Genomic DNA, 13,258 nt, shown 5'->3' with positions numbered 1-13,258 from the left:
ATCAGCAAAATGAAAAGGGAGCCAACCATTTGGGAAAATATATTTGCTAATGATACATCAGATAGAGGTTTGATCTCCAAGATATACAAAGAACTCACTCGACTTGACTCCAAGAAGACAAACGATCCAATCAAAAAATGGGCAAAGGACCTGGGCAGATGCTTTTCTAAGGAGGAGATACAGAGGGCCCAGAGGCATTTGAAAGGATGCTCTGCATCACTAGCCATCAGAGAAATGCAGATCAAAACCACCATGAGGTACCACCTCACACCGGTCAGAATGGCCATCATAAATAGATCCACAAACAACAGGTGCTGGCGAGGCTGTGGAGAAAAGGGAACCCTAGTCCACTGTTGGTGGGAATGCAGACTGGTGCAGCCACTATGGAAAGCAGTGTGGAATTTCCTCAGAAAGCTGAAAATGGAACTGCCTTTTGATCCAGCGATTCCCCTGCTGGGACTATACCCTGAGAACACCAAAACGCCAATACAAAAGAACCTATGCACCCCAATGTTCATAGCAGCACAATCGACAATAGCCAAGTCTTGGAAGCAACCTAAATGCCCATCAGTAGATGACTGGATCAAAAAATTATGGTACATATACACAATGGAATACTACACAGCAGAAAGAAAAAAAGAAGTACTAAACTTTGCAACAGCATGGATGGAACTGGAGAGCATCATGCTAAGCAAAATAAGCCAGGGGGCGAAAGACAAATACCATATGATCTCACCTATAAGTGGAACCTAACCAACAATGCAAAGAAGCAAGGAAAATATGACCAGCAACACTGAAAGGAAAAGAAATCAACAGAGACAAGAGGGAAGGGGGGGGGCAGGGAAAAGGAAGGGAAGGGGAAAGTCAAGGAACATATAGCAAGGACTCATGGACAAAACCAAAGGGGAAGAGCTGAGGGAGGGAAGGTGGGAGGGGGCAAGGGAAAGAGGTGGGGGGAAGGCAGAGACAAATGTATTTAAAAAGTAAATAAATTAATTAAAAAAAAATAAACATAATAAATTTCTGTAAAAAAAAAAAAGCTTTAAATGAGTTTTTGGTCTTCTTTATCCACTTACGGATTAAAGGTTTGTAGAACTTTTTTCCCTAAAAAATAAAACCAACATAAAAAACCTATTAACCATGTTTTAGATGTGTTGCAAATATTTTTATATTCTATTACTTGTCCTTTAACTTTTTTATATGTATATTACTATATAGTTAAATATTTAATATAGTCATATTGTCAATATTTACTTTATAGCTTCTGGGGTTGAATATTTTACTTCAGGTCATGAAAAAAATATTCTATTTTCTTCTAAAAGTCCTTAGATTCTACATATTGATTTTTAACTCACCTGAATATTTCTTGTATAATGTATGAAATAGGGCTCTATATTTGTTTTATTTCAAGTAATAGTGGTCCATGGACCTTATTTGTTGAATAAGCCTTATTTTTACCCATTGTTTGAAATATCAACTTAAGCATACATATATTAATCAGATATATACTTTGTCTTTAGAATGCTCATTATATTTCATTGATCTACTTGATTATTTCTGTGCTGGTGTCATGTTGGTTTAATTGCTGAGACCTTATAATTGTTTTAAATTTTTAAAAATATTTTATAATTAACTTTGACATTTGAAAAAATAAATAAAATCAATCTGTATTTAAGAAGGAAAGAAAGAGAAAGAGATGGAACTCCTACCTTTTGCAACAACATGGATGGAACTGGAGAATATTAAGCTAAGTGAAATAAACCAGTTGATGAAAGACAATTACCATATGATCTCACCTATAAGTGGACTCTATTCAACAAAATAAACTAACGAACAACATAAACCACAGGCAAGGAAACATGAGCAGACTGAAAGTAACCAGAGGGGATGGGGAAAGAGGACAATGGTGGAAAGGAGAAGGGACTAGACAAAGAACATGTATGAATGACCCATGGACATGGACAACAGGGGGAACTGACTGTGGGAGTGAGGGGTTGGGGTGGGGTGGGTGGAGGGGGCTAAAGGAGTAAAAACTGAGACAACTGTAATAGAATAAACATGATTTATAAATTTAAAAATAAATAAAAAATAAATAAAACAAAAAAAAAACAAAAAAGAAAAAAAAAAAGTATGATACCACCAGCTCTGGATTTTTTGAAGCTGCCCTTTATTAAGCTGAAGCAGTTCTCTTTGATTCTATTCAAGTGCTTTTATCATGAGAGGGTGTTGGCTTCTGTCGAATGCTTTTTCTGCTTCTCTTGAGATGATCATGTGTTTTGTCCTTTATTGTATTAATATGGTGTATTGAAGAATTTTCATATGTTAAACTAACCTTGTACTCCTGGGCTAAATCTGACTTGATCATGGTGTATAATTTTTTTTTCATGTGTTGCTGGATTCAGCTTGCAAGTATTTTGCTGAGGATTTTCCTGTCTATATTCATAAGGGATACTGATCTGTAGCTTTTTGTCTTTGCCTAGTTTTTGTAGTAGGGTAACATTGGCCTCATGGAGTAAATTGAAAAGTTCCCTCCTTTTCTACTTACCACAGTCATTCTAATGTGGAAGCCTCTGCTCCTGCCATTCCAGATCTGAAATGTTTGTGCCTTGTCTCTGAGCTGCTCCAAACCCTGCCCGTCCTTCAGAGCCAGCTCAAGGGCTCCTCATTCCTGGCCCTTCCCTGACCACTCCAGTCCCAGCCTGAGCTCACCCTTGTGCAGCCCCTTCCATTCTCACTGTGGTGTCCAGCTGACACTCACTACAAAGTGCTGTAGCTGTGCATCATATGGTAAAGGCTGGAGGTCAGGCAGAAAACTAGAAGCAGGGCAAGTAGAGTCCCAGTGAGTAGAAGAGCCTCAGTCAGGTAACGAAAAGTAGGAATACACCGGAGCCTGGTGACTCCGGACCAGCGGGACAACTCAGGCCCGTGACTAGCTCCCCTAGGAAGGCTGCCATAGAACAGTGGGGGGTTGAGAATGTACTCTTCACCGTTTGAATAGTGATTCAGTAACTTACCAGCAAGTCACTCTCTGGCCTCAGTTTTCTCATCTTTCAAATGGGGATAGTAATATCAATCTCAGATGTCTTGGTAAATATTATATGAGTTCATCTATACAAAATACATTGTAATAAGTTCAGTAAGTGGCAGCTTTAATATATGCTACAGGATAATCTCTATGAAAAAAACAGTTTGTGTTTGAAGCAATCTTGGAAATGCTCTAGATTACATCCCTCTTGCAGGCTCCCTGGGTACATTAGCACAGTGAAGGCTCTCAAAAGTCCTGTGTAAAGGATACTATTTAATTTGTTTTGGCCTGATATTTCCTAAACCTATTTGCCAAAATGATCCATTCTCCCTTTTAAAATTTAACATACATTTAACACACTTCAGGAAACAAAATATTAATTGTATTTAATTAATAAAGGAAGTCACATTAAATTATAAAAAACGGATCATGTTTTACTCTTTAGCTTTTCCCACAGGCATGTATAATTTAAAAGCAGCAGCTTAGGAGAACTGAAGGTTTCTGACCTAGAGAAAGAACAGAATGCTTTAAAAGCCCAAAGGAAATGAGCAATTTCAGGCAGAAGGAGCAGATCAATAATGAGCTATTTTTGGCCATGGAGACATTTCTAGAATTACAGATTCCTGGAGTTAAAGTTCGGCTCCTTTAAATCCTCACCAGTGCCAAAATCCCCTTCATCAGTCCCCATCCCTGCTGACACGTACTCAGCCTCCCCGTTTTCAGGCCGCTCTAGTAATTAGGAGATTCCCCCTCACACTGGGCTGAAATCGGCCTCCTTGGAACCTTTACCCAAGATCATGTTAACTGAATCTTGTGTTTTGGTGAGAGCTGTCCGTTTTGGAGATGGCAAATAAAATGTGCAGAAATTCTGTGAATCATTCATTACACGATGTAAAGTAACACATCCACTGATGGAATGGAAAACAGAAATTCTTGGAAATAACGTTGTTCATTTTTCTCCACCTTACATAGGACAAATAATCAGAAGTTTTGCTATACTGTAAGCAATGAATGGAATATTTACTTTGTGGGTGCATTTATATGGTAATTGCCAACTTCCAAGAAGCAAAAGGGGAATACATATTTTAAATGACTTCTATTTTCCTTTTTTGTTTTAAAAATAAAGAGACTTTATTTATTTATTTATATCCTTACCCGGGGATATGCTTAATATTAGAGAGAGGGCAAGAGAGGGAGAGAGACATCAATGTGAGAGAGAAACAACATGATCGGTTGCCTCTCATACACATCCTGACAGGGAATGAACCCATAACCTAGGTATGTGCCCTGACTAGGAATTGAATCCACAACCTTTAAGTTTATGGGACAATACCCCAACCAACAGAGCCACACTGGCCAGGGCTAAAGAGACATTTTAAAAAGACTCTTCATCCAAAGCTTATCCTTCCAACTTCATTATAAAGACAAGTATTAATTAAAATATAGCATATGTCACATAAATGTAGGCCTCTCAATAAGAGTCAATAATAAGACTGTGGGTGAGCACCTGTAGAGATTAAATACACTGCTTGCCTGCAGATTTTGTAATCTGTGCCCACCTGTGGTGTCTATTAGAATTTGCTTACTAATACACACCACAGAGGCTGTTTTTGTCCATGTCCTTGAAATACAGTAAAAATATCCTAGATTACATCATCTATTCCTTCAGCATGTACAGGAGGACATCACATTGTTGACAGGGTCTTAGAAACTGCAACTTTAAGCAAAACAACACACAAAGAAACCAATTTTACTATAGGCTGATATAAATAAGAGTTAAGGTCTATATTTCTGGTCACAACGACATCACTAAACTTCTAAAATAAAGACCTCCAACACTTCTACTATTAAACGCTGAGAAAAATGTGAGATACACATACATTTTAAAAAGATTAATAAAAATGAGTAAAATCATTCTTTCCCAGCCCACTTACTGCAGTTCAGGGAGGCGGCTGGCCGGAGCCTGTACCTGCAGCTCAGGGCACAGAGGAGACCCAACTCTGGACAGGAGGCCCTTCCATCGCAGGGCCACTCGCACACATACTCACTCAGACCGACAGCGCAGACACGCCAGCTCACCTCGCGTGCACAGCCTGGGGATGTGGGAGGAAATCCACACACAGTATGGCCTGCTGGAAGAATCCCTTTTTTTCTTCTCATCAATGTTACAATGAAAGGGTGTTGGAGCAAACGTTAATCAAGGTCCCGCTGTACTACATTAGGGCCATTTATGCAGTGCCAGGCATTCACAGGAAACATTTTTGATCACCTAAGATAAGGCTGAATAGAACCTGGTCCCTGACTTCATGGAACTAGCAGTCTAGTGAGTGAGAGAGACAAGCAAATGAATGATTTCCATACATAGTGACAAGAGCCAGCTGGAGGCAGGCGTGTGGTGCTAGGGGAGCGCAGGCGAAGGCTGGCGAATCAGATCAGGCAGCGGGCAAGGCTTCTCAGAGGCGCTGACTTCTAAGCTGTCAGCAGCAGAATTTAACCACCTCTGACCCCACCTTCAGCTCCCAGCACTCAGGTGAGGAAGAACCTCCCGACCCTGCTTTTCTGAGTTCTTTACACTGTCACAGTCAGACTTGGTGCCTGTGTTTGTTCCAGAGAGGGAGGAAGAGGGAGAGAGGAACAAAGAAAACAAAGAAGACTTTGACACCGCAGAGAGGCACTGGAAGTTACTAGAGATGGCCAGAGGTGTGCAGGGTGACCACCCTGTGCCTGAGAGGTCCATGTCCTCGATATGCATGTAAAAGCTAATCTGTGACCACCCTTTCTCTTTGTCCAACAATGAGACATGGAAACAAGGTCTTCTTCAATCCAAGGAACCCTGTTGAGCTAAGCCAGTGATGTGCAGCCTCCTAGCACCGTGAGGGCAGCAGAATGAAGGCGCAGACCTCTGTGTTCTCCCAGGGAGTGAGGTCACACTTGTCTACCAACTCCCCCAGGGGACTTCACAGGACACACCAAGTACCCTAAGTCTTTCACATTCCCAGAGAGGGAACACATCTGTGATTCCGCTCCTGCCTCCTTTGGGATCCTGCGCCCCATCCCAGAAGTCCACCAGAGACCCCCTCCCCGGAAGCAGTGTGAGTTGTTACCTTAGATTGTCCTCCAGGGTCTCCTCATCGGAAGAGAAGGTGCCATTGCTGATGCTCTGAGGAGAGTGGCTTTTCTTTCCTGCTGATGCCTCCCGGGAAAACGAAGTGTCTTTCTTTTTCCGTTTGCCAAACAACTTCTTAAAAGGCTGGAATTTGCCTCCCTTCTTCTTGTCTGTGGATTGTAAGAAAAACACCTGCTGCAGTTTGACAGGGCTGCACCCCAGAGCCTAAGAGCAAATTACAACTGAGCTTCCTCCGGCCCAGGGAGCCGGGGCAAAGGGCAGCCATCGGAGTGAATGAGCGACCGAGCCCTGTGCCAGGAATGCCGGGGCCTGCCCCTGTTCGTGCCGAGTCAGGTGGACACAAGCCAAGAGCACAGCGAGTCTCCTGCCTCCCGGCTCCCGGGAAGCACTTGGGGGCAACCTGAAGGGGTTTCAAGCTTCTTGGTGGCCAGCACAGCACCCCCTTGCACAGGCCTGACAGAACTGATGTCTGCTTTCTTTAACAAAGCAGATGGCCCGTGCCCTTTTCCACGGAAGAAAAACACGTAAGCCAGAGAGTCATTTTAAGAAAATTTATATATGTATATAATGTCTTCTAAAGGCCTTTAGACACAGAAGAAAACTGCTACCTCTTGATATAGCTTTGCTGCCCAGTTCCCTCCATGCCCATATATTTCTGGCTTACCTTTTGTCTCCTTTAAAACTACTATGAAGAGACCCTAAAGAACTGCTATGCATATCTTTCCATACATTAGTACTTCATGCAGTCAGGGCCCAGGCTCATGGCCAGCATTTCCTACAGATATTTTAGGTAATATCTTTCAGTTCTGCTTCTTCAGATACAAATTCCTCCACATCACTCCATTCATTCCTTGGAAAAGGAAGTATAAATCACCCCATACCAGAAGCATCTTCTCAGGCCTTTCCTTTTCTTTAAGTTTAAAGAACCACTTATCCAGTGGTCAAGCAATCTTTTTCTTAAATTATTTAACTCTTAGTATGCATTGCTGCTCTAAGAACTTTACAAATATCAGTTCAATCCTCACTGCAACTCTATAAGGTAGACACCATTAACATCCCCATTTTACAGATGAGAGGCCTGAGGCGCAGAGAGATGAAATAACTTGTCTATGTCATGGGAAACATATCTTTGAAGCTGGAGTCAGGGAAAAGGAAAACTGAAAATGCACAATGTATACAGAAAAACACCTGTAACGGACACAAAGGTATGGGCCCCCAACTTAGTATTAGAGGTCCCAGTACTTCGCTTGCCAGAGCCTACAGAGAGATCTAGATATAACAATGAGGTTAAGGATATTTAAGGTGGTCATCTTGTTTCCTCTGGTGATCTTCAGTTCTGGCCTTTCTGAGAGAAAATATGAAGTGAGGAAGAAGTGTTTTAAACCACTTTGCCCTACGCAGTGGTATAAGAGAGTGAGGAAGCAGATAACATAATCATCAATTACAAAGACATATACGGGGATCCTGAGCACAGGTGCAAATAGACCTTCAAAGGTCAGCAGTCCCTGAAACAATGCTATGTTAGGTCACATTTAGAAGGAAAGCAGATTTCTAACATATGAGATGCCTCCCATACCCAAGGCTTTGTGCTAGGCAACTAGTCCTCAAAAGAGTTCAATTTTCACTCTGTGTTACCTAAAAGACGAAGTGTGCAATGCAATTGAGACAATATCATTAAAAAATGGTAAAATAAAAAAATTGGAAGGTTTGATTTCAGAATGTTTGTATGCTTTCAGTGGTTACTTTTCAGGAGTATAGGCCTGAGATTTTCAGGACACCTACTTCCAGTTCCCACGAGCAAAATCTTCAATGAGTAATTCTCTTAAATTACCATCAGTGGATTTTGAAGACCACGAAAGAACATTAAGCATGTGTTAAAAGAACTGACCTTACAGAAAATGAGTCCATTAAAAAATTGAAATGAAAAAATTTCTGTGAGGCGTTACAGGTATCATTATTACATTATTATATAATTGGTCTTCGGCATCAACTGATAAAACAAGTGAATATTTTCTTTGTGATTATCCAAGGCTCAAAATATGCAAATGACACCATTATTGTAAACGGGCATCATTACAAATGGTCAAACAGCAATTTATGCTACATTTCACTTATTTCTGAAATAAATCCTTCCTTTTTACCTTTATATCAATTGTCTTTTTTCCACGGCAGAAATATCTAACCCCAAATTCTCTAATCAGGTATATTCTAAAAGAGCATAGCAAAATTCTAAAAACATTAGTTATGACATCATTACTAATGATGGTACTCCCTGCCTGGGCCCACTAATCCAGCTTTTAAACTACCTAGAGAGAATTTTAGACTACATCAGAATTTACTGATAGAAAAAAAAAAATCATTTGCTCTAAACTCAAGGTGGAGTCAGTGGTGCAGTGCTGTTCAGTTGAGCTGCAACCAAGGGAGTTAACTATTATTAGGGATAGATTGCAGTTTCTTGACCAGGTTATCGTGTATCTAACTAATGGGTGACTTGGTCTGTCAAGAAGGCTGATGAGGTCCGTTGTATTGCCTCGTGTCCAGAATGGTGGCAGCCACCATATAAAACATGTGCTGCATAGGTCATACTGTGGGGCAGCCAGAAAGGGAACAGAGCCTAGAAAGAGCTCTCTTGTGTATTCATACAAACGCGAGGGCGGGACACAAACAGCCTTGGGGAGGGTGCCAGGGTACGGGAGCCTCAGTTCGGAGGACTCGGTGGGCTGCATGCGAGCACAGGACGGCCTCCTTCAGGTGGTCCTGCCTGCAGAGCTGGCCCGTGTGAGGACTGCCTGTGAACCAGGCACGCTGGCAGTTACACAGGCAGTGACCGGCGTGAGCACACACCTATTGTCCTGGAAGATGGGTCAAAGTCCAAATGTCAGCACACTGCTCCGAAGGACCTAGGAAAAGCTGTCTCAGCAATGCCTTGGTTATTATCAGGAACATAAAAGGACGATAAAATGTAACTGAACTACCCATCCAACAACCATTCCTTCTTACCATAAGAAACACCAATTTCTCTTCAGGGGAGGGATGAGAAGACAGAAGCTTACAAGTCTGCTCCAAAGTCTTAGTGTTTGGTCATATCTTGGTTATAAAAAGTAACTTCCCCCTTCCTCATTTTCAAAATTAATAATACATTTTCTGTCAGAAATATCTTTATATTTTAAATACAATTTAAAAGTTTGCTTTTATGATATTTTTACTATTGGCTGTGGCAATTAATTAATTTGCCAGGGCTCACTTGATGAAAAGTCCCAGTAACTACATTTAGGCCCACTCTCCGTTCAGGCAGCAAACTGTGATGAAGCAACATCAATAGGGAAGGAAACTTTATAAATCAGGTACGAAGTTGAACTTTTATTTACTTGATCTCCAAGCTTTATTCTCAAAGTTCAGTATAACATCCCTAACATCAAAAACACAAGTATCTCAATTTTACAAAACATTTGCAATTCTATGCCACAACACCCATTATGAAAAGCTGAGCTGTGTCTAAAACTATGCATTAAATAAACTATTTTAAGATCAATTTATAACTGGGGGCTGTATTAACAGCCTGTCTCCACAGAATCAACTGGATTAAGTGCACAGTCATCACTAGAAGCTATTTCCTTGACAAATAACGCCAACTGTTATTGTGAATATTTTTGTACAGATGGGGCCTAAAAGATCAAAGCAATTTTAACAATGCATTAAAACAGAGCACTTCTGCAATGTTAATGTGAAATAGTCCCGAATACAACTGCCACAGGGAAGGAGTACAGTTTAGCAAAGTGTTCTCTGAAATTAGAGTATTTAAGATGGCACTTTAGAATTTTACAATACAAATTTACTTCTGTCGGGTGGTTGTGACAGTGGGGAGAAGCAGATAGGGGGAAGGAGAAATGTTCCATCTATTACATTGTTTCTTTAACTGGCCGCAGCTCTAGTTAAGGGTTAAGTATATGGGCCCCAGAGATAGGAATAGTTGGCCCAAATCCTGATCCCATCTCTTATTAGCTATGAAACATCTGCTTACCAGCCTCTCTGGAAAAATGTACCATCTTAAGATGTAAGAGTGGATTTATCGGAGAAAAGACAGTGGGTGCCACATTGTCTTAATGTTTCACCATTTTTGTGTTGTAATTTTTCACATGAAAGAACCTATATAGGAATATACACTGCTTTTAGGGAGCATGGTAATTTTCACTCTTTGAGCACTGAAATGAATTAATTTATTTTCATCATCCAATAATGACTTTAGGGAATTTTTTTTCATTTAAAAAAGTGCTCATTATCCATTATTTCATGGATGTAATTATGTACCATTTTCTGGCTGCATCATCATAATTGCTAGCTTACACAGAAGACTCTAAAAATTAAAAATCACTGGGCAAGTCAAGCAAATCTGATTCATTTTCCATTTGTCATAAGGATGCAATTCTAACATTTTCATTTCTAAACATAAAAAAATAAAAGCATACAATTTCTCTGCATTGGATTATTTATATGGTAGGCTTTTAAATGAAAAACAGAATTTCCTATCACAGTTCATTTGGAGCACCATGTTTTAGTCTGGGGTTTCTCTGACTGTGCCCTGTGGGTCAGTACCAGATTCTTATTTCAAGACCAGTGCATTTGAGAGTCCAGGTAAAATAAAGTTAAATATGTCTCTTTACTGTGAGACCCTTCAGAGTCTTTAATATGCTGATATCACTTTGCTCTCCAAAAGAACAGAGATGGTGTAGTGCTCCCAAAACTTGTTTGGTCATGGAAACTTGATTTTTTTAGACATCCATTATGATTAGCATTCCTCTGAACATAGGCTGGAAAACTTGCCTTCACTATTTCTTTCAAATGTCTTTTAGTTTCTTTAGGTCCCATGTATTTCATAACACACATCTCCCCTAAACGCCAGACTGCCCCGCTCAGTAAACCCGAGTGAGGTGACTTAAACATTTTGGTTAAAGAAACCTAACATTTTAGGCCAAGTTCTGATTTCAAACATGTATACATTACATATGCAAATAGCGTATATTAAAACACGGAACACAGCAACTGTCTGAATCATATAATTTTACTAAAGGGGAATTTTGCAATGCTTTTGTTAGCTCTGGAACACTGGAATACTTTGGAGAGGGAACTGTCTAGTAAAAAAGAGACTGCTTACTAGAAATACACTGTAATACACAAATACTCAGTGGCTATCACATTTTTACTGGACTCCACAATCCCTGTACATTTCAACAAAGACTGAGGAGTTGGCAACGTGCTGGATGGGCTGTGCTCTTCAGTGACAGATGACGACAAGACTGAGGCCTGAGAGGAGGGAAGGGGTATCATGGCAGCCTCTCGAGTTAAACAGGCAAAGAAGGGACAGTTTTCTCCTTTTCTGGGGAAGCATGGAGGCAGGAAGGTATTTGCCTGCTGTGCTAATTCTGACGACAAAGAGACTGGATTAATAATACTCTCTTAGAAGAGGGCCCTGGATCAAATGGCAAGAGGCCTGGTAGTGACGGCAGTTGTCACAAGTCATTGGTCACAGTCATAGGCAGAGAGTGTGGTGACCGGCCCACACCTGGAACACCAGGTCCTGGACACTTGGGTGGATGGGATATGGCAAGGGTTGTAGACCAGTAAGGAAGGACTAGAGATTGGATTTGGGCTGTTTCCTCTCCCAGAAATGTCATTTTTCATTCTTTTCAATATGATGAAATTCTATTCAAAGACCTAGGTCCTTGAAGCTTTTCCCAAGTCCCCAAACCCAGTGACAATTCATCACACCTCCCTCCGGCTTTTGTGCACTTCGCTCATACTTCTGTGTGCCACACCGTGTGTGTCAGGAGCTGAACTGTATCCCTCAAAATTCATATGTTGAAGTCCTAACCCCCAAATACCCCAGAATGCGACTGCATTTGGAAAAAGGGTCCTTACAGAGATCATTAAGGTAAAATGAGGTCATTAGGTGGGCCCTAATCTAATATGACTGCTGTCCTTATAAGAAGAGATTAGGACACAGACACACACAGGGGCACGGCCATGTGGGGACACAGGGAGAAGATGGCCATCTACAAGTTAAAGACACTGATGACACCTTGATCTTGGACTTCCAGCCTCCAGAATCGAGAGAAAACAGTTGTGTTGTTAAGCCGCCCAGTCTGTGGTGCTTTGTTATGTAGCCCCAGCAAACAAATACACCATATTATAGTTGTGTGATATCACTGAGATCACTTTGGATCTGCTGGTTTATGATTTTGTGCCTTTGCACCTTTAAACATGTTGTCCTCCCTGGATGCCTTTCTCCGTTTGCCTAGAGAACTCCTAACCACCTCCCCAAACACCTTCCAGGTGTCACATTCCCTTGAAAGCCATCCTGGAACACTCCAGCCGGGAAGAGTGACACCACCTCAGTTCTCTGTCTGCACACGTGCAGACACCTATTACAATACCACAAAGCGTGCCATCGCCCCTGGACCGCAAGTGCTCTGGGGACAGTGACTACTAAGCTTTGTTCATTCTGCCTCTCCAGCACCCATCATGGTGCCTAACACAGAGCAGACACGCATCAACGCGGATCCACATTCCTGATCCCTTAGGGCCAGATGTGTTTTAGAAATCAGAATTTTTCAGATTGTATAAAGGTATATTTAGACCCCAAGGGTGTCCATGGCAGCACTTTATAACCAAAGCAATATTTCTGAATTAACCTTGAGTTTTGCTGCCAAAGGAATTTGTGCCAAACTTACAAAGAATTCTGGGGATGATGATCTCTTTACACAGTACAGACAGCTCTGCAATCACACTTGCTTTAATGCAAATTTGTTCCAAAGTGATTGATTTATATATACTATCTTATTCATGAAAAACACAAGGTGAATGCAGAATACTGCATCCAGCTGAACTGAGGTGTATAGAAATACACAAGATTCACCCACACATACACCTAAAATACCCACCAGTCACCCGAGACTGCTGCCTGTGCTATGAGGTGTACCCACACACAGCTCTCTGTCCAATTTCGGGGAACCCTCCTCCCAACCTCCTCCCTACCTCACAGTAGCTCACAAGCTGTCGCCCTCCAATGATTCCTCAGTTCACAAGCAAACTTCAGGTTTTTTTCAAGA

At 41.2% G+C, this 13,258-nt stretch overlaps 1 protein-coding gene across 2 annotated transcripts in view; it reads right to left on the bottom strand.

Moving 5' to 3' along the window:
• CRACD (capping protein inhibiting regulator of actin dynamics) overlaps window positions 1-6,297 on the bottom strand; it is a 56,403-nt gene extending 50,106 nt beyond the window's left edge. Inside the window, exon 1 of one of the 2 annotated variants that reach the window (XM_054566768.1) lies at window positions 6,130-6,297. The gene's annotated coding sequence lies outside the window, so the exon portion shown is untranslated. The remainder of the gene's footprint in view (window positions 1-6,129) is intronic. The other variant, XM_054566767.1, reaches the window with a different exon arrangement.
• Window positions 6,298-13,258: the final 6,961 nt, after the last annotated feature.

Source organism: Pteronotus mesoamericanus, unplaced genomic scaffold (assembly GCF_021234165.1).
Source record: "Pteronotus mesoamericanus isolate MK-2021 breed Mesoamerican mustached bat unplaced genomic scaffold, CSHL_Meso_final contig_180, whole genome shotgun sequence".
Lineage (NCBI taxonomy): Eukaryota > Metazoa > Chordata > Mammalia > Chiroptera > Mormoopidae > Pteronotus > Pteronotus mesoamericanus.
This window is presented reverse-complemented; position numbering and strand designations above follow the sequence as displayed.